Source organism: Varanus komodoensis, unplaced genomic scaffold, assembly GCF_004798865.1.
Source record: "Varanus komodoensis strain SLA01 unplaced genomic scaffold, ASM479886v1 scaffold17, whole genome shotgun sequence".
Lineage (NCBI taxonomy): Eukaryota > Metazoa > Chordata > Lepidosauria > Squamata > Varanidae > Varanus > Varanus komodoensis.
Genome location: NW_025335505.1, coordinates 12,922,378 through 12,944,314, shown reverse-complemented (window position 1 = coordinate 12,944,314; position 21,937 = coordinate 12,922,378). Strand labels below are relative to the sequence as shown.

General features: G+C 38.0%; 1 long non-coding RNA gene across 4 annotated transcripts in view; it reads right to left on the bottom strand.

The window, feature by feature from the left end:
* Positions 1-4,810: 4,810 nt before the first annotated feature.
* The window catches only part of LOC123021577, a 190,456-nt gene continuing 173,329 nt past the window's right edge, over positions 4,811-21,937 (bottom strand). For all 4 annotated transcript variants that reach the window (XR_006414350.1, XR_006414351.1, XR_006414348.1 and 1 more), the window contains 2 exons: positions 21,460-21,525; positions 4,811-7,736 (listed from right to left, as the gene is read on the bottom strand). This is a non-coding gene — a long non-coding RNA (uncharacterized LOC123021577). The remainder of the gene's footprint in view (positions 7,737-21,459; positions 21,526-21,937) is intronic.

Here is a 21,937-nt window from a genome sequence, read left to right as displayed (position 1 = left end):
CTATCTTCCATTTTCTTATTTGTTGTTTGTTATATGGATTCCACCATGGTTGTTTTGTCTATACCATTTATTTTTTCATCCATGGTAGGTCAGTACTATAATACAGTAATACTATGCAATACTTTGCACAGTATTATGACAGACAGATATATTATGAGAGAAGCAACCCACTTGGAGAGAAACTTGTGGCTGATTCCCTCTGTATGCTTGCACAAACTTTGGCAACTTTAGATTTAATTGCAGAAAATCTGAAGGGGCCAAGGAACCAGGATCAGAAGCAGGGTAAAGCAAGGAAAGAATCAGTTTGCAAAATGAAAGCCTGAATTTACAATCCACATAGATGCCAGTCCATAATAGAAGCTGTATGAGTTACAATTTCTTCTAGAAGACTAATTAGCAGGGTGTTCTTTCAGAACCAGATAACCAAGGTTCGGAATATTCATCAATAGAACAATTAGCCATATTGAAATAATGTGTGATAAGTCTTCAAATATTTTAAAGCGGGCTGTAGGTGGCGCAGTGGTGTAAACTGCTGAGCTGCTGGACTGGTTGATCGAAAGGTCGACAGTTCGAATCCACAAAACGGCGTTAACTCCTGTTGCTCTGTCCCAGGTCCTGCCAACCTTGCAGTTCAAAAGCATACAAATACAAGTAGATAAAAAGGTACCACTTCAGTGAGAAGATAAACAGTGTTCCTTGCACTTTGGTGTTTAGTCAGGCCGGCCACATGACCACAGAAACTGTCTCTGGCCAAATGCTGGCTCCCTCAGCTAGGGAAATGGAGATGAGCACCATCCCTAGAGTCAGAAATGATTGGAATTTAATGTGATGGGGAAACCTTTACCTTCTTCTTCATGGATCACTGCTTTGCTTTGACAAAGGGTCTTGTGTAGTACAATGAAGCTATGAGCTATGCCATGCAGGGGCACCCAAGATGGACAGGTCATAGCAGAGAGCTCTGACAAAAGGTGATCCACTGGAGAAAATCTGACAGATTTTATTTTCTTGGGCTCCAAGATCAGTGCAGACAGTTACTGCAGCCAAAAAAATTAAAAGATGCTTGCTCCTTGGGAGGAATGGCAAATCTAGACAGCATACTAAAAAGCAGAGACATCATCCTGCCGACAAAAGTGTGTATAGTCAAGGCTATGGTTTTCCCAGTTGCAATGTACGGCTGTGAAAGCTGGACCATAAGGAAGGCTGAACACTGAAGAATTGAGGCCTTTGAATTGTGGTGCTGGAGAAGACTCCTGTGATTCCCTTGGACTGCAAGGAGATCAAACCAGTCAGTCTTAGAGGAGATCAACCCTGACTGCTCTTTAGAAGGCCAGATACTGAAGATGAAACTCAAATAATGAGAAGGAAGGACTCCCTGGAGAAGAACCTAACGCTGGGAACAATAGATGGCAAAAGTAGAAGGGGATGGCAGAGGATGAGGTGGCTAGATGGAGTCACTGAAGCAGTTGGTGTGAGCTTAAGTAGACTCCGGGAGACGGTGGAGAACAGGAAAGCCTGGAAAAATGTTGTCCATGGGGTCGTGATGGGTTGGACGTGACTAGCAAGCAAAACAGTATTAAAGAAATAAGCCATATGCTGAAGTCTCCCATTTTAAGCAATGAAAACTAAATGAGCTTACTCCTGGTTGCACCATGTCCTAAGCATTAAAAAAGAACCACTGATCTGGTATTGAATCCAGATTTAGTCATACTTCAGACAAACCCATTGAAATAAATGAGAATTAAATCTAAATCCCAGTGATTTAAATTGTATATTTAAGTATCACTTCAACCTCTGTTTCAATGTAATGCTAAAATATTAACACCAATGGAGACAGCTTCTCTTTCACCTCTTGTCTTCCAATATGGTTCTGAAAAGGCCATTGGAAATATCCTTCTCTGTTTTAAATTATCCACAGTGTGATATACCATCTGAAAGGAAAGATGTGATTGGTTTAACTAATGCTGTGCAGAATGTGCTCCATTTTTGAAAGAGGGTAACATTGGTTTTGATTTTGGTTTTTCTGATTCTTTCATACAAGTAAGGAAATTTTGAATAATTTTTCACAGGGAAAGGTGCAAGTTTTCTGTCTGTGGTTTAAGTCTAGAACTTAGGCAAGTGGTCTTTACATTTTTTTAATGTTAAAAATACCCTGTTGCAGGGCTCTTGCTGATCTCACAAGAGACTACATGACCTTGTGCACTCTAAGGACATTCAGGAATCTGTCTCTACCTCTCTGTGAAGAGTCTTGTGCTGCTATAAGTGCCTTGGGCATTTTTACAGTAAACGAAAGAGAATCCTTTGGCCAGCTCCTTCAAAAGATAAACAAAACCCCTGTACCTTCCCCCAGTGGGGAGGTGTGTGTGTGTGTGTGTGTGTGTGTGTATATATATATTTCTTTATGCAACTATATATATATAGTTGCATTTCAACACCACTCCCTACAAATTGCTGAAAATGGAAGAACTGAAATGTTTGGTAAAGCACTACATAAAGTATGGTTTAGCCAAAACAAGTCAGCTTCAGTATAGTTCGATATGTGTTTGCTAGACAAATGCCCTAGCTTAACTAAACAAATTTTGTTCTAGCTTGGACCAAATCATGAACTGTAGTTGGCTGATTACAGCATCTGATGCTTCCAGTGAATGAAAGGCTGTGCTAATGGGGAAGGATAGAATGGGGAACACATGAACTAGTGCCTAATGCATGTAATATTAAGGGAGGCCTAGCTTTACTTTGTATTCTGTAGTAGCATGAACTGTACTTGGGCATGAATGCATCCACAGGTGATACTACCAATGTGTTTGTCATATTTACATATAGTGTGAATGATCCATGCCTAACTTTTGCAACACATCTCCTCAAAAATCCATACAAATTTCAAGTAGTGTAGTAATAATCATTTGATGTGGAGGAAGTTTGTAAATAAGCTGTAGTATGTTTAAAATAGTATAATATTTGTAAGGCACAAACTGCATCATCAGATCAAAAAGAGGTATGTCATACTACAGTGCCAATGAAACAATAATTGTTTTGTGCCTTAACAGAATTTGAAAAGCTTATTTTGCTTTTGACCTACTAAGCAAATGTTACTGCTGAGACCCTGCTATGCATGGATATTGGCCATAGTATAATCATTGTATACAATTGCTGTGCTACGTGTACTCACACCTTTCTTTCTCTATGTCTATGAGGAACGTTATTATGGTCTATTTTACTGCTCTTTGAAGAAATTTGGAAAATAGTGAATTAAATTAGTATTATGTGTGTTCACACTGCTACTTTCTATTAGTATCAATCATGGATTCAAGTGACTCCTCAACAAAGCTTTGGCAGATTTAATTTCTCCTGGTTTCACCCATAGAAAGAGAAAGCATGTGCGTGTGTATATGCAAATACAATGTTAATATATTCTTGGCCCCTATATTTGAGTTCCAGCTGCTCTTTTCCATACGAATTCTCTAAGATTTATTCCCAAACGACTATGTCCACTGAAATTCAATAAGGTTCCTTTTTCCCCTCAAAACATTGGAAACTGTATTTTTATGTAGGATATTGACAATCTTCATTCATCATTTATGAAATAATTTCTTTGCTTCCTGACACAGGAACAGATCCATATCAATCACATATACATGCGCTGCTAGACATCAAGAATATTTAGCCGTCTTTACACATTTTATCAAATAACTAAAATTTATCTTGCCCTTCTTTATAATATACTTCTGTGACCCTCAGTCAGAGTATGTGCATATGCAATTTTATACTCGTTTCTCTGCATCTTTTCAAGGATGCAATTCGTTTATGGTCATGTTTCTGCTTTTCAAGTTGCAGGCATCACCTTCTCCCTATATCAATGCAACTTCAGCTATTTCTTCCAGACCCTCCAAAATGTATGTCAACCTGCTTTGAAATATCTTTGGAGCAGGACTGATGCTCATCAGCATTCTTAGTGATTTCTCCCATAGAGTGCAACAAAACTTGCCCAATTCCTGGATTCTTCATCCAATTTGAAAGGCCAGAATCAATTCTTGCCATCATGGCTGGAGAACAGTCTTGCTTTTGACAGATCTGACAATATATTTCCAATAAAAGGCTATGGAAAATTACTTCATATTAAAGCCTAGGATCTGTGCATATTATGAGTCTCCCTGGTGGTTTTCAGATCACCACCAGATTGTTTATCTCATATGTACTTTTCCTTGTTCATTGAAAAATTCCCCACAATTTTAGACTTTGCAACTCTTCTTTCAGAGGCTGTACAAAAGCTACCTCATTTCTTCTGGCTTCACATTTGTATCAATCTCTACTTCATAAAATCTATCTCTTCATCTCCCACAAATACATCTCAGAATTCCCCTTGACATCTTTTTTGAGTTCAGGTTCAATAGAATTTTCTGTTACTCCGCTTTCCAGTATCAATAGTTTGGAGCTGTATTTTTACAGCTCTGAATATATTCAGAACAGGACTGATGCTCATCAACAATTTCATAGCTTGGCCAAACAGTGATACTGCTCTCTGATTTCTACCACCAAAAACTCTGGCCTGTATTTGTTATTTGACTTTGGGTTAGAAATCTTAGGTTGCATTCTCCCAGTAAATTTGTCACAGTGTGGTTGTTTATTCTTAAAAACTAATTAGTCTTTTCAATGAAATATTAGGTTTCCCTGGGTGATGGGCATAGCATTGCAACTGAAACCACAGTCTAAGTGAAATTGAATTATTTCAGCCCCTGCCACATGTTTCTGTAGACCATTTGTGTTCTCCTGTTCATTTTTGTAGCAGTATGTTTACTACTTCATCTGTTCCCCGCAAACTATCTTCACTTTCACTGAGATTCTCTATGTTTACAATGTGCACTCTAGCTTTGTGCTTTTTCTCTTTTGACAAATATTTGGTTACATGGTAGTTAAGCTTGTCACCGTTGTGGCATGTAAGGGACTGGGTTTAAAGATGTAAGAGACTGGGTTTATTTATTTAAATAACTAAGAGACTTATTTATTTATTTATTTATTTATTTCTGTGCCTCGCAATAGCTGAAGCTCTCTGGGCAGCAATTTTCTACAACACATACAAACACAATATAAAATACAAGCAATATTAAAAGCATCATAAACAGTTATCATTCAATCTTAACCCGGCACCAAAAGGATAGTAAACTGGCCACCAGATTATCCTCAGTGAGAAGGTCGTTTCATAACTGGGAGCCATCCCTGAAAAGGCACTTCTCCTTTTTGCTACCAGTCAAGCCTCCCTTGGAGGTGACAGAGGCAGGTCTCGGAGCATGATTGTAGTGCCCAGGCAGACTGTTGTTGAGAGAGGTGCTCTGTCAGATGTGGTCTCCTGTAGGGCCTTATCGATCAAAACCAGCACATCGAATCCATCTTGGAAGCATATAGGCAGCCAGTGCAAGTGAGTGTTCTGTGGTCTGACTGCCTGGTCCCTGTTGATGATCTGGCTGTCACACTTTGCACTACAGCTTCTGAAGAGTATTCAAGGGCAGCCCCTTGCAGAGTGCATTGAGGTAATCTACTTTAGAGGCTGCCAGAGTGCAAGTTATCTTTATCCAGACAGAAGTGTAGCTATCTGCATAGCTACCAAAACTGGAAGAAAGCACTCCAAGCCACTGAAGTCACCTTGGCCTCAAGTGACAAAGATGGCTCACGGAGCACTCCCCCTATGAACCTGCTCCTTCGAGGAGAGTGCAAGTCCATCTTGGAAGCATACAGGCTGAATTTCCTTCATCTAATCAAAGAAACTGCCTACTAACAGCATTTCCATCTCATCACTGAGTCTTTGATTTATTCAAAATTGCAACTGGTTCCTAGCATCTGTAAATGAGTGCAGTAGTCTGCAATGCCTTTCCTTACTGCTTGCTTCTGCCAAAAGAAAAAAAAGCTACATTTTCCCACTATTTAATTCTTTCTGAGAATGCAGTGGGCATCAAAACAATGCATTATTGTAGCCAAAGTATGCTGTGCCTAGGGAATGTTTGCATACAACATCTCATTTATTTCTCTCCCCTTTTCTCCAGCAAAATATAGAAACAGTTTCATTTACAATGAATTGCAATGCATTGCAATGCCCACATAGAAATTAAACTCATTTTTCCAGGTTTTCCATTCCTGGACTAAGTCCTGAGCTGGCAGGTTGAATGTGCTTGGTAAATTCAGCCCCTCCATTTTCAGCCCTCCTTCTTTCCTTCCTTCCATTGACCAAGCACATAATGCACTTTCCAAAGAAGCAAAACAGAGTCCAAAGCAAAATGCAGTCACTGTGATGAAACAGAACATAGGATGAAGGGCTGCCATTTTCTTGCGAGAAGCACAGAAAAGAGAGACATGCAAATCATGTGTAGTTCTGTCACACAAAATAGATAAAAGGCAAGACAGCACCATAAAGTCATATAGTAGAAATAGATAAGGAGAGGAGTGAGAAAGTTCTAATCCACATTGCCTTTCTGAACAAATGCAGTGATTGTTCCACTGTGATAATAGTATGAAGGTGGTGGGAGAAATAGGGATAAGTGAATGTGTCTGTTTTGCTTCCTCCCTTAATCACATTTCAAAAATCTTGAGTTCTTTCCTTTCTAAATATAAACAATGTAAATTTTGGTAAATTCTTATTAAAACCAAACAGTAACAAAATTATCATCTATCTGCACCAATCCAACTCAACAGGTAAAGTTTTTCATAAGATGGCTAGAACCCTATTGTACCTACCTGTGATATAAATGCTAGAGATGTTGCCAAAACAAAGAGTTGGTTATCCTAATTCAGAAAATGCATGGCTGAATACAGAGGGATTCAAATCCAGAATTTTAAGAATTGTGCCCTTAAAACTCTGGGGCTGGACAGAGTAATTTGTCAATTTGAACTCTCCCATATTTGATGTTTTAAAAATCTCAAGTTCTTTTCATGTCAAATACAGAGGATATTGTGAATGTTTGTAAATCTTTTTCAAAACCAAATAACATAAAATAACATTTCCCCCCATCTTTTGGAAAGAGTATGTTACCAGTTCAGGTAAGAATACAAAAGAATCTACTTAGCCCAGAGGTCAAGAACTTGACCAATGCCACATGGTCATGATATGGCAAGGAGAAATACTACACTAACAGGAAACCAAGATAGGGAGATCAGCAGGTTCTTACAAGCCTTCCTGCAGTCTGTTGATAAAAAAGGTTTAAAGGCATGACACACTTTTATCACTGTGATATACAATCCAGTTGTAATTTTAAAATGATGTTGAACTGTACCAAGTTTACATCCACCAAAACAAACACAAAATAGATGCAAGTCATGCATCTTGCATTTGACATGGAGTTCTAAAAGATGAGTTCTTAGAAAATGAAATAATCTCTGAATTGTTACAGAATACCATGATTCAGAAACCATCTTCGGTCCATGATTCACAGAACTTTTCAGCAGAGTTTATCACGTCTAAGCTATTTGTAAGTAATATAAATAATGTAAAAGCATCTCATTGTTGTATCTCCCCAATTTGTGTAAATAATCTTCAGTCCCATTTGAAAAGGGCTATCTCTGTTAATGCACATTGTTATGCAGAATATATGTCACTTCTGTTTGCAAATGATGCATTATTCAAAGAGCTGCTTCTTAAGCTGGTGGTGCTTTATGTGCCAAGAAGATGTAACTTCCTTTCTATGATGCACATGCAGAAAAGTAGGAGGAACATAAAAGTTTGGTACACTTTATCACCATTGCTGTTCAGAAGCCTGATAAAGAGAGAATACAAAAGGAAGATACATATAGTAATAAATGCGCACTTATGAAATGTATGCACAAAACATTTTCCTTTCTCTTAAACAGAGTAGCCCTACTTCTCAGCCTACATTCATCTCATAGCACAAGTCCGTTTTTCAGCGACACTTGGTAAATAGCATCCATTGAAAACAACTTAGACAACCATCAATTTGGCTTACTTTTCACTTCTGCTAATAAAGTTTTGAGTTATGTGAGTGTGTGAAATGCATAAGCTGAACAAATGTGCCTTTTGACATTTTTGTGAGAAATTTCCTTGTTTCTAATTTCCAGATACACAATGTGCTTGTTTAAAATGTTATTTACTTATGGTAGGGTTGCATTACATTATTTTAATAGGGACATGAGTCATTGTTGTTGTTTTTTAAATGTATATCATATTGGAAAAGCAGTAAAAAAGAAGATTTAGCATATGACATATTTCTAAGTATTATAGCTATTCCAATGCACATTGTGTATGTGTGTATGTTCAATGTAAAACCAGCATTCAGTGATTTTGTCAGCTTAAGTGCATTTTTTTAAAAAATCAAGTTTTCAAAGCATCTAGAAAAAGCCATCTCCATGGCATTCACATATGACAAAGAGGCAGCAATTTAAGTTAAATGCTAAACTACTTTGGGCCACTATACTTCTTTATAAAGAGTCGAAAGGAAAAGGGAAAGCAGATGTTACCCTACTGTCTTGTGATAAGTAACAAAAGCCTTCTGTCACATGTCTAAATCACAGCCACATGAAACCATATAAGCAATTCATAGGATGCTGGTCATACAGAAGAACATAACAGATTTGTTGTTATATGCCATCTCCAGTGCCAATCCTATGAATGAATGTCTCCCAGAAAGCCCTATCCTTGACAGCCTTGTTCGACTGTTATAAACTCAGGTCTATTACTTCCTTTAGAGAGAAACGATCCATCTCATAACTGCTCTTTCTCTTCTTCTGCTACCTTCAACTTTCCCTAGCATAGTTGTCTTCTTGTGATGCTTCCATTGCATGGCAATCTCAGTTTGCTATTTTTGCTTCTGGAGAAAGTCCTGACTTGATTTGATCTAGGACCCACATGTCCTCTTTCTGTCATGCCCAGGTATTCACAAAGCTCTGCTCCAGCATGATGTTTTGAACACATGGATTTCTTCCAGAAAGTTTTCTTCTCTGTCCAGTTTTCACATCCGTGCATGGTGATCAGGTCTGCAATAGCATGGATGATCTTGCCCTTGGTCTCGAGTGAAACATCTTTACACTTGATGATCTTTTCTAGTTCCTTCATTGCTGCACTGTCAAGTCTCAGTCCTCCTCAAGTTTCTTGGCTGCAGTGTCCTTTACCCTGATTATTAACCCAAGGTATGCAAAACTGTATCCATTCATTCATTGTTGATCTTGAAGTTGTGTCTTCCTCTCTAGGTGTCCTTTTTGTTTTCTAAGCATTCACCTACAGTCCTGCTTTTGGACTTTCTTCTTTTGCTTTCATAAGAAGATGTTTCACTTCATTGCTGCTTTCTGTTAGTAAGCTATCATTTGTTTATTTATATTATTGATGCATCTTCTCCCAATTTTCACTACTTCTTCCTCTGATCCTAATTGAACTTTATTATATATCCTGCATACAGATTGAGCAGATAGGGATAGAAAATGCACCTTTGTTAGACTCCTTCACCCATAGGAACTCATTCTGTTTCTCCATATTCTGTCCTAACAGTTTTTTCTCCATAATGCAGGATACCCATAAGGGTTATTGTATGCTGAAGAATTCCATTTTCTTTTAGGACCATCTATAGTTTCTTGTGGTCCACAGAACAGATGGCTTTGCTGTAGTGTACATAGCATGAATATTCTCTTTAAATTATTTGGTATTATTCAATAGCCAACATAAATTTGCAATATGGTCTTGAGTGTCTTTTTTAACCACCTTGCATGTTGTGCATTTCTGGTTCCATATAGGATAAATATCTTGTTGCAATATCTTGAGCATCACTTTGTTTGCATGGGAAATTAAAACAAAGGGGGGGGTTTTTTAACTTATTTTCCTGAAAATTTGTTTCTTTCATTCACCTTTCTTTAGAATTTAGAAGGTGAAATTTCTTTGTTTGCTCTGAATAACAGTAGCACAAAGTAATTTCAGTTTAAAAAGAGCGCAGCCTAGCAATTGTTTATCTTCTTCTCCAAGTTTTCAAGGACTGCAAAAGCAGTAGACCAGGGAAGAATGTCCATTTTCTTTTGTGTATTAAAATTGTTTGTATGGTGTGGTCTTAGCTAGGAATCTTTCATTCACATCTATACACAATATCAGGGAAACACTAAAACTGGGGTTTGGTGATAGAATTTTTGAACTTGTCAACCTTTAAAAAATAATTTCAGAGTGTTTGAGGAGACAAACAGCATGATCCACAATGAATGGTTTTCAAAGTCCATAAAATTCTTTAAATAGCTCAGAAGCCTCCTACTGTTCGAGTTTTATTTGTGAAGAGTGATACAGGCTTTGTTCATTTCAACCCACGTTGTTATTTGAGCTGGCTAAACATATAGCACAAAATACAAAAACGAATCACATTGCTGCATCAAACAGCAGAGATCCTGCTTTAAAGTGTAGCTTGCAGCCGGATAGTCATCAATGACTTCTAACTAACATGCAAAAGAGCAGTGTGACTCATATGCCTACATATGGCAGATTCCCTCTGCTCACTACTGCTAACACCTATTGAGAAACTGTAGCTTCACTGGGCAGTCCTACCAATTTAGTTTCTTATTTAGAGCACAATATTCTATTTCTGGGTGGAAGGAATGTCTTTGCCACTATAACCCAGAGTTCTACAAGCTGACTCTTTTCTGCTGCAACCAATTCTATATTACTTCTTTAATTACTATTCCTAATGGCTGCCAGAAGAGGTTCGACATGAGACAGACTCCAACAGTAGAGACAGGTTGAAGGTCTCCTTTTACTTCATGCCAAATTCTCTAAATGCCACTGGGGCCAAATACACTTGCAACCAGGTTCAGCTTTAAGGTACAGTCTCTCTCTGACACCCAAGATACTCCTATTGTATTAGCGGCTGCTTGGATAATTTATCTGGCTTTTTACTGCCTGCTTGTGTAACCTTCTTCTGGCATAATCTTAGGACAATTTCTCAGTATAACACAGCCATTTGCTCCTTATTTCTGATCAACAGTCATCCCACAGAGGAATTATAGCATAATATTCAAATCTTAGCTGTTCGATCTCTCATTAGAACATCAAAAACACCAAATACAAACCATCATAACTACTCTATCCTTCTCCACAGACTCTCTCTGACTCTTTGCAAACTGTCAACTGTCATATCCCAGCTGCTTTTTTCCATTGAGCTGGAATTCCCAGCCAATCAGAATTCATATTACCTGATACAGTCCCCAGCTAACAATATTTGTGTGTCCCCTTCACTTGGGAATGTCACTCACACTACAAGACAGAACTCTGGCAGCAAAAAAAACAAGGCCTCAGTTCTACTCAGATAAACAGTAGACCAGACAAAGTATGCACTACAAAACAACAGAGTTGCATGCAGACCTGGGAACTACAGACCAGACAGTCTAACATCAATGCCTGAGAAACTCTGGAGCAGATTATAAAGCAGTCAGTCTGTAAACCCCTTGAAAACAGTGCAGAGAATACTAGAAGCCAACATGGATTTCTCAAGAACAAATCCTTCCAGACTAATCTGATTTCATTTTTTGTTTGGGTAACCTCCCTGATGGGCTGTGGGAATGCTGTAGACACAATCTATCTTCAGCAAACTTTTGACAAAGTGTCCCATGATATCCTCATTAGCAAACTAGGTAAAAGTAGGCAAGATGGAAGCAGGATCAGGTGGATCCACAGTTGGCTACAGAATCACATCAATCAAAGAGCACTCATCAGTGACATCTTCTCAAACTGGGTAGAGGTAACAAGTAGGGTACCACAGGGTTCAGTCCTGGACCCAATGCTCTTCAACGTTTTTATTAATTGTTTGGATGAGGAAGTGCAAGAAATAATGATCTTATTTACAGATGACACAAAATTGGGTGGGACATCTTCCTGGAAGACAGGAAGAAGATTCAAGGTAATCTTCATTGGTTGGAACACTGGGATGAAAACAACAGAATGAAATTAAATAGGGACAAATGCCAAGTTCTGCACCTAGAAAAAAGAAACAAATGGATCATTACAAGATGGGGAATTCTTGGTTCAACAATACTGCAAGTGAGAAAGATCTTGGAATTGTTGTAGATCACAAGCTGAATATGTGTTGAGAGTGTGATGTGGCTGCAAAAAAGGCAAATGCTATTTTAGGCTTCAGTAATAGAAGTATCTCTTCCAAATCACAAATTGCCTCTACTCAGCACTACTTAGGCCACATCTGGAATATTGTGTCTGACCAACATGTCTGGGACCACTGTTTAAGAAAGATGCAGGCAAGGGAAGGGGTTCAGAGGGTGACAACATGGATGATCCAGGGACCAGAAACAAAGCCTTATGAGGAGAGATTGAAAGAACTGAGGATGTTAGGCCTTGAGAAGAGAAGACTGAGGGGGAAATATGATAGAACTTTTGAAAGTACTTGAAAGGTTGTCTCAAAGAGGAAGGCCAGGATCTCTTTTCAATCATCCCAGAGTGCAGGACATGGAATAATGGGCTCAAAGTTACAAAAAGCCAGCTTCCAGTTGAACATCAGGAAGAACTTTCTCACTGTTAGAGCAGTGCAACATTGGAACCAATTACCTAAGGAAGTTGTGGGCTTCTACACTAGCCATCTGAGAGAGAAGTTTTACCTTGGAGTCCTGCACTAACAGGGAGTTGGACCTCATTGACCCCTTCCAACTCCACTATTCTATGATAATGATCAGTACAAAGAAATAGAAGCGAGCAACAAAAAAGCAAAAACAAGAGACATCTTCCAGGATATCAAAGGGTAATTCAAATCTAGGGTAGGAATGTTGAATGACAAAAAAAGGAACATACTATCATGAGTACAGAAGGATTACAGAATTTACTGTCAACAATGAAGAAATCAAAACTTGGCAAAAAAAAAAAGTGTGTTTTGACTTAGTCATCAATTCAGAGGAACACTGCAGCCAAGGCATTCAAAGCAGATTGAGACTTAGAAGGGCAGTAATGGAAGAACTAGAAAAATCATTAAATGTAAGGTTGTTTCTGTTGGGGACAAAAAGAAGTGCCTCTTGTTTGTCCTCTGACCATGAGAGAGACAAGCAACACCAGGAAGTAATTTTATATAAAAGGATTATTGTAGCTGCACACAAGCAATAGAAAGTGAGTCCATCTCCAGCCAAGACCAGCTGCCACAGTAATCCTACATAGTTAATTTATACATTAGCATTTTGCAATGATTAGTCACAGCAAATGTCAGTACATGGTAAATTTTGTACATGGATATCATCAACTACAAGTATTTTGAGAACATGTGGTATTGAAACATTTCCCACCTGGCTTATCTATAGAAATTCTGACCCTGACAGAGGTTTGTTTTATATTTTCAGTTGTTTTATGTATATCTGGTGGAACATCAAGTAACTGATCCTTATTCATTTGTAATCATTTTATTTTATTCATTTTACTGGAGACCAAATTTAAGATCATTCATACTTTTTTATTCCCAATCACTACACATGGTGTTAGATGGTGAGGAAAGCTGTCAGGAAGAAAATTGATGCATTTGAAAAATGGTGCTGAAGGAGAGCTTTGTGTATACCCTATAGACAAATAATTGGTCCCTAGATCAAATCATACCAGAGCTTTCCCTAGCAGCAAAAATGGCAAAACTGAGACTGCCATACTCGGACACTTCATGAGTAGGCAAGACTCCCTGAAGAAGATAATCATGCTAGGGAAAGTTGAAGGCAGAAGAAGAAAAGGAGAAGACCAAATGAGATTGTATATGATGTATTGCTCAATTCCATAAAGAAAGCCACAGTCTTGAATTTCCAACAGCTTAGCAGGGCTGTGAAGAACAGAACATTTCAGAGGGCTTTCCTTCATAGGGTCACCATAAGTCAGAGACAACTGTACCACACACCACCACCACCACCACCACAGAATTAAGCCAATTTGCATTTGGTCATGTCTTTCTGAAAGTCAAGTGTCCCCTGAGTTTGAATCACAGAATCTCATACATACACCTGACACAAGGCAGAATCCACATGTCCCGCCCACATAAGCCAATACTGTGTGCCACAGTCAGAAATGCCATTCAAAAATATCAACAGAGCTCTTGCTTTTCCATCACTAATCCAACATGGCATGACATGTAGGTACAGGAAAATGAGTGATGCTTAAGGTCATTTGATTTCTTCATTTTCCATCTTAATGCTTACCTCATCTCATTTTCACTTTATTTTTTAAATGAATGGTATGGTTTTTGAATACACTAAAGTGCACTGTTCCAGGTGTACAGCCCAAATGGACCCATTTCCTTCATAGGCTTAAGCATGAAAACGTAGCTTGGAGAAACACATAGTTTTGAAAGTGTTCAAGTGTCTTTATAAATGTAAATGCAAGCTTGGCATGTGGAAATACAATCCTGCTCATGTTCACCCACCCTGGGCTGAAATTTTCACATAATTGGAGAATATTTTAATTGATTTTTATTTTGCATTTCAAAAATTCAAGTCAACAACTAATCTAAGATTATCAGCCCCTTGGCTATATTTAAGAAACCCACCTTATCTGACCAAATTAGTGTTGCAATAATCTGTTTCAGACTAATGGCCAAAATTATAGTTAATAGTTAGTATTACCATTAATTAACAAAATGGGCTGATAGAGAGCACAAATCGGATGATCCTTGCCTGCTTAGGAACCATAGTGAAGAAGCACTATTTAACAATGATGAGAAAGAGACTGGTTCTGAAATATAATTACAGAGACATAAAGCTTTGGGACTAAAAGTATGAAAAATGTTTTATATCACACAGTTGGAAAGCTGTCGCAACCAGGTGATTTACCAACATTCATATTAGTAATTGCTTTTGTAATTTTCTCAATGCACAGGGGAGCAAAGAGGAACTGTCCTGCAGAATATAATCACTGAAAATTAAAATGAGGAGGGAAGCATCCATAACTTACTTCAATGTTTTACTACCTGTACTATACCAATAGGAATACAACTATGAAAATTGTAAGTTTATATCTTTGGGAGCAACATGAATCATACTGCTGTCATCTCTAATAGCAGAAATAACAATTCTATGCTGTTGCTGCTCCAGAACCTTACTAGGACATCCACCATTTTTCCAACCTGGTCTGAAGATAGTGATCCCATGGCCTTACACCAGATCTTGGGGGTCACAGGATGCTTCAGAATTCCAGGTCCAAGGTCCAAAAAGAGCTCTGACCTCAAAGCTGGAGACTGGTACTCAGAAATAGCCCTCACTTCATCATAGATAGCTTTCTGTGGCATGGTCCAGTCTTGGAGAAGAGGATAAGTGAACATTTTGCAGGGCATGGAAGGGAGGAGAATGGATACCCTAGGATAGGATGGATCCTGGAATTTTAGTCTCCATGCATGTAAGCCTAAATTATAAATCTCACTGCCATTAGCTGCTTAGGAGCATGTGCATTTCTGTCTAGCAAAGGATCACAAATACCCAGCCAAAAATAATCATACGCATTCATGAAACATGAGAATCATTGTTAGTCCTGTACACATTCATCAGAGCAATTACTTATCATTATATTTTCCAAGAAAAATTCAAAGTGGCTATCAGGATGACTAACAACCCTCTGAGCTGAAGATTTAAAATTCTAATTACAATTTTAATTTGTTTCTGACTTAAAATTGCAACTTCATTAAAGGAAATCAGTTACATATGCCTCGCCAGCCCAGTCTTTTCTCCAAAATCGCAAGAATTATCTCCCTGCTTGCACTGATGTTCAGGCTTGAGAACAGATATTTGTGCAAGATTTAAACACCAAGCATGCCTGTCTTACTGGATTTCTTACAGTATGTTTACACCTGCTTCCTGGCTTAATAAGAGGGGGCGGAGATCATCCTATCATGCAGATATGAGATTCACATATTTTTGGACCTAGTGCTTTCAAATGTTTTGGACTTTAATCCCCTCAGCCACAGCCAATGATCAGAAGTGCTGGCATATGTAGTGCAAAACTTCTGAAGGGCATCATGTTGGTAAAATCTGTTATATATGGTTGTGCACCATATTCTGGGATTGAGCCATCTATGTCTTCATGGAATTTTTGTTGGCCTGAAGTTTTTAACATTCAAAATCATTTCTTTATTCATGGTAGTCCTTGATGTATGACTCACTGTGAAGGTGGAAAAAGAAACATATTCTTTTCTTCATCTTTTCAGTCAACCACTTCCAAAGGATTAAACTAACTGTAGTGCACTCATTTTTATGACTCTGGCTTGAACACAGTGATACTTTTTTGTTCTGGGAAGATCTTTCCAAATAGGAGAGATAGAGGCTCATTTATGCTAGCATTGTAATGCTATCTCTGTTATTCTTTCTTGGAACTCAATACACATGGATGGTAAAAATCTCCATAGCTAATATTACACAACCACTGCTGTACATACAATGGCTCATTTGTTAGTTCTAAGAAGTTGTTCTATTCGTGTACAGAGGTGAGATGTCTAAGGTGAAGAGACTCATAAAACTGAGGTAAAAGTTCAACTATCACATTCTGTTTCAATGACTGAAGAGAGTCATAGTAGGAGAAAATATACACTTTTACAGAAAACTTGTTCCTGAGGAGAAATACATTGAAAATACAGTATACTGATAGACTGGTAGTTAGAAATGGAGAGAAAAATGAAGCCAGTTTTCTGCCTTTATATGGGTAGGATCAAAATTGGAACTATCTGGTTGGAGAGTAGCTAAGCAGTCTAAAGATGCCATTAGTTCTAAGTCTGAAGAGGTGGTGTGATGGAATATTAACCAGACCAAAACTGATTGGCTGGAGGGTTATGATGGCAGCCATTATAAGGAACTGTTGAGAGGTGTTTGTGGGTAGAGTGTCAGGAGAGTTTTGCCTAGGGAAGAGCTGTCTTTGTGAAAGGCTGGGAGCCTGAGAAATATATCAATCAGGAAGAAGAGAAACTGCATGACTGGGAAGTCAAATTGAGAGCTGAGAGCATATGAGGCACAAGTTGAAGAAGGTGACCAAGAGGGGAGAAGAAGACTTCTGGAGCACTTGTCAAAGGAAAGAGATGACTCTAAGTTTCAGCTGATTGGATGGTCTAAAGAAAGAGCAGCTGCTGGACCAAATGAAGACTTCAGGGGAAGCCTGGTGAATAAGCTTTACATATTCCATCAACTTCTGTCAGAAAGAAGACTACCTTCCATTGTTAGGCCTATGAGTTAACAGGTGGGGCTTGATAGGGGAATTCTCTTAATTTTGGTAGGGATTAAGACCTGGGGCTTTTAACAACTAACAATCCAGAAACACCTTTGAAAAGTAGTAACAGTAATCTTAAGTAATAAACTTCCTTTTATTCATTTTTAATAGCATGTTATATCATTTTGTTTACTTTCCTAGTATTTTTAATGACTAATTCTCTTAGGGGAAAAGGTATACATTGAATTAACAGGTATAGTTTAATATTGGCAGAAGTAATGAAAGGAGGGATTTCTTCATGGTGGAAGATGAGTCTCTACATTGGGTGTTAGAGGTGGGATTGAACCCAAGCCATGAGTACTTCCCAAGGTTAGATCCTTCATATCCATAACATCCCTTTCCTTCTGCAGTCCCCACCCCATATTCCACAACATTGCTAGTAGCTGCATATAATTTAGGAGTCAACTAGGACTGAAGAGCAATGAGTAGGCAGGAAAACTCTATTATGTGAATAACATGAGCAAAGCAGACATGTGTCTACCAAGTACAGATTTTTGCACTGACTTTTTCTGTTTCTTCTCTCCATCCTTCATTTTCACTTTAAACTAGTTTCAGGGACCAGACCTTTAAAATATGCCCTCTACTACTACTTTGCTACTGGCGATTTCTGCACCTACTTTAGAATACAAATGAAAGTCATAGCAGCGAGACACAGCATTACAGTAATGTCTGCTATGGCCGTCCATTATATTAGCAGAAGGTAAATTATTGGCCTAGATAATAACAATAAGTAGTTAGATGTTGTTGTTGTTTTCCTTGGAAACTACAAAATCTCATTTTCAGTGGCCTAGTTTAATATATTCTGATTGTTTTTATTGCTTATTTTTTCAGTCCCTCCCACTTTTTTTAAAGGCCAATAATCTTGTGCCACAAGTTTTATGAATATTCTTTAGGGTGCTTACAACTTGAAATTGTTATTCCATGATCACAAGAATCAAATATTCACCAACGTTTATTGCATTTTTCATTTATAGTATATTTCCTTGGGAATAGATCCAAAACCATCTCTGGTCTTTCTGATTGCTCAGCAAATTTGAAAAGAAATAATTCTATTTTACCTCCCCAAATAACCCTTGCTATTCAATTCATAAGTCAGTGCCAGGGTAATTGAAGTCTTCATGATTAATGATCTGTCGTTACACAAGTATCTCCTATGCATAAACATTTCCCTGACTCCTTGCTGTCAAACTGGTCTGCATGTTTATGTATACTTCTGTATAAAAATGTCTATATTGTTTTGGTCATTTATTTCCAAGCAAACATCCACATCTATTTCCATCTGACACAGTACATTTCTTGTACCTACAGATTATGAATTTATTTTAATTTAGAATAAATGTTCAAATCCATCCACATCTGTTCCCCGCACTGGTCCTGTTTCTTTTATAAATTCTTTGAGTATGGAGCAGTGTGCTTATATTTACCCCCAGTCCTGCATGGCTTGATTTAGGCTTTGCAAATACTTTCCCTTCTTGAATATTGCTGAACCTGGAATTGCTTAATTGTTGCCTTGCCATAGCTGTTTCTATATGTTTCTTAATTTGATAACTTTCCCTTTCAATGATGTCTCAACTTAAACATGTTTTCCTAGCCCAGATACAGGATAAATGTCACCGCCAGCCAAGTCCTTATATGCTCTTGCTGCATTCAATTGGCTGCATTCTCCCTGCCCACTATGGCAGTGGGCAGGGAGAAGAATGTGATGAGTCCAATTCTTGAACTCTCCTTGTGAATTTTGGAATTTTTCAGTAAACAAATAGGGTAAGGCATGTGTGAATTATATTCTAGAAAATAATATTACAATGTATTATGTTGGGGAAAATATTTGCAAAATGTATATATGAGGCAAAATGCATACAAGCATTATGAATTTAGGTGATTTGTGCACAAAGATACTAATTGCTGTATGGATTACTTTAACGCGCTCTACATGGGGCTGCCCAGTCCGAATACTTCAGATGGTGCAAAATAGAGCTGCCAGGATGCTGTTGGGCACTGGTCGTTATTCTCACATAACTCTAGTCCTCTATCAGCTCCATTGGCTTCCCATTGAAGTCTGGGCTCAATTCAAGGCGGTGGTTATTACCTATAAAACCCTAAACGGCTTGGGACCAGGATACCTAAAGAAACGCCTTTTTCCCTATATGCCCTCCCACCCCCTAAGATTGGCAACAGAAGCCCTCCTCTGGGAACTCTATTTGAAAGAGGTCAGGAAACAGAATACTTGGAGGAGGGCCTTCTCCGCAGTGGCACCCTGACTATGGAATGCGCTCCCTAGAGAGATCCGCCTGGCGCCATCATTATATGCTTTTTGGTGTCAGGTCAAGACCTTTTTATTTGAACAATATTTTAACATATAGTAATTTAATTGTGTTAGATTTATTTAATTTATTTTAAATACATTAGTTTTATGCTCAGTGTGGAACAGTTAACTTATTTTATTGAGGACTGAAATAATGTTGTAGGCCGTCCATAGACAGTGATGGACGGCCTACAAATTTTCTAAATAATAAATAAATAATTCTTAAAAGAAAAAAATCAAAGTGCATAAACTTACGATTCAAAAAAATGAAAAATTGGAACAAACTAAACCTGACAGATTCTTAACTCATGGTAATCTGAAGTATTTTCAAATGAACAAAATATAACATTTTAAACCACTGTCTTTCTCACATGGTTATCATTCACACTTCACGCATATACACACTAGAAAGGACCATCTAAGATTACTGTATTCTGGAGAACTGAATGCACAGAAATGAGGTCATCCTGAAAGCATGCCACACTTTTAAGATCTTGTAAATCCCTCTCTTCTTGGCACACCCTGTCCCATTATAATGAATTTCAAGTAAGTCATGTATCCCCGTTTTGCAGCCTACCTGATGTGAAATATAGTTGTCAAAAGCATACCCTTTAAAAGGGTCGAGTGGATTGGGTTCGGTTGGGTTGGGTGGGCTGGTTGTCCCACAGACTCCTACAAAAGTTCTATGTAACTGATCCTTTCCTGTTTATCCCTGCTCCATTTCCATTTCTGTTGCTTTCCTTGCACACATTTCTAGATTTTAAGTTCTTGGGATAAGAGAAATGTCCACTACTTTATTAACTTACAAGGATCTTCAACCAGCAGCAAATATATATGACTTCACCGAAGTTGTGTCAGCATTCTATTCATAAGAAAGGTTGCATGACAACCTGCTGTTTTCCTTAGCTGGGTCAGGCAGAAGTCACCTGCCATTATCAGTCCCCCGACTCATCTGTGCCCTCCATCATCTGCTTAGTTTAAAAGTTAGCTGAGAAGCAGCTGCTTATTTCACCATGCCCTAGCTGCAGAGTGCTAGGATGAAATTATCATGGATCAAGGGCAGCACTCTTTTCATTTCCACTCAAGCCAGAAAGCAGTGAAAAGTCGGTTGGGTAAGAGATATTTCATCATCAAGCTGCTCCAGAGTAGGACTGAGAAATAAATCTGTTTGAATTACTTTTCAATACCAACCAGCCTAATTCACACATTCCAAAGTAATGTGTGAACCAGAATGCAATTATCCATCCGTTTCTGCACTTCTTCGGTTTAAGAGATACAGTGCTTCAGTTAAAAAATAATACAAAATGCATTCGATGTATTAAGATAATGCAATGTAAGATAACATACGGAAGGGTATATATTGGAAACAATGCTTGAAAAATATGTATATTAAATGAAATACTGTACACAATTTTCCATGCAAATTCATGCAAATTGATGTGGAAGCTGCTTAGTCCCCTATCCTGCTTAGCCCCCAAACAGGTGGCTGACTATTGCACGGTGTTGTATACTGAAGCGCTGGAATAAGCAACAACTATTACTTAAACCTCAGTGTATGGACAAAAATATATTAGTTGAAAAGCCACTAAATGCTTAGTACATGTGGGAGAAAGCTCAAGCTTGGCAGAAGAAACATCTGAAACATGCTGCAGGTGCTCGGCGTTGTTCTTCTTTGCTGCTACAGTTATTCTGCTAAGATTTGATCCGTATTATATGCTTCAGTTAATGCTTATTTGGCGTTAATTGTGTATGAACTTTGGATAAATTAAAGTTTGTTTCTGTGGACTGCAGTTCAGTCTTTGTAAAAGTAAGGTTCTCCTTTCACTAGTTTGGCACTTAGGTATTCTGTCTATACAATCTGAAATGCATGTGTAATAAAACTGAAATGTGCATAGTCATATAGTTATTATAGCATCTTGCATGTTAAAAGTACACTTGCATGGTGGCCAATGTATTCCATTACATCTGGGCAAGGCAAACTGACCTATTTCTGGTCCATGTCACTTTCACAGGTGTTCACATGTAAGTACATTTCCAGGTTATTCTGCATCTAGAAAGGAAGGAAGGAAGGACGGAAAAATGTTTATTTTAAAATACGTTCCTCAAAGTACATATTTGTCTTTCTGTCTTCCTCTCTCTAATTTTCACAAACAGCACTCACATTGCTTAATGTTCTACCTCAAATATATTAACTGTTTGGAATATGCATAATGAACTAGTCAATGATAATCCATACAACAGTCCAGAAGGTTCAGATTAGGTAGATGGACAAATCTTAAATTCAGTTTCTCTCAGTTTCTTATTTTTCCAGTCTTAGATTTAGTTAATTTCAAATGTTATATAATTTATTTTAAAAGAAAGTATTCCTAAATATTTGTGTGCATTTCTCCTAGTATATGCATCTTTGTGCACAATATTGCCTAATACATACATGTTACCTAATATAGTTAGGTAGTATAGTT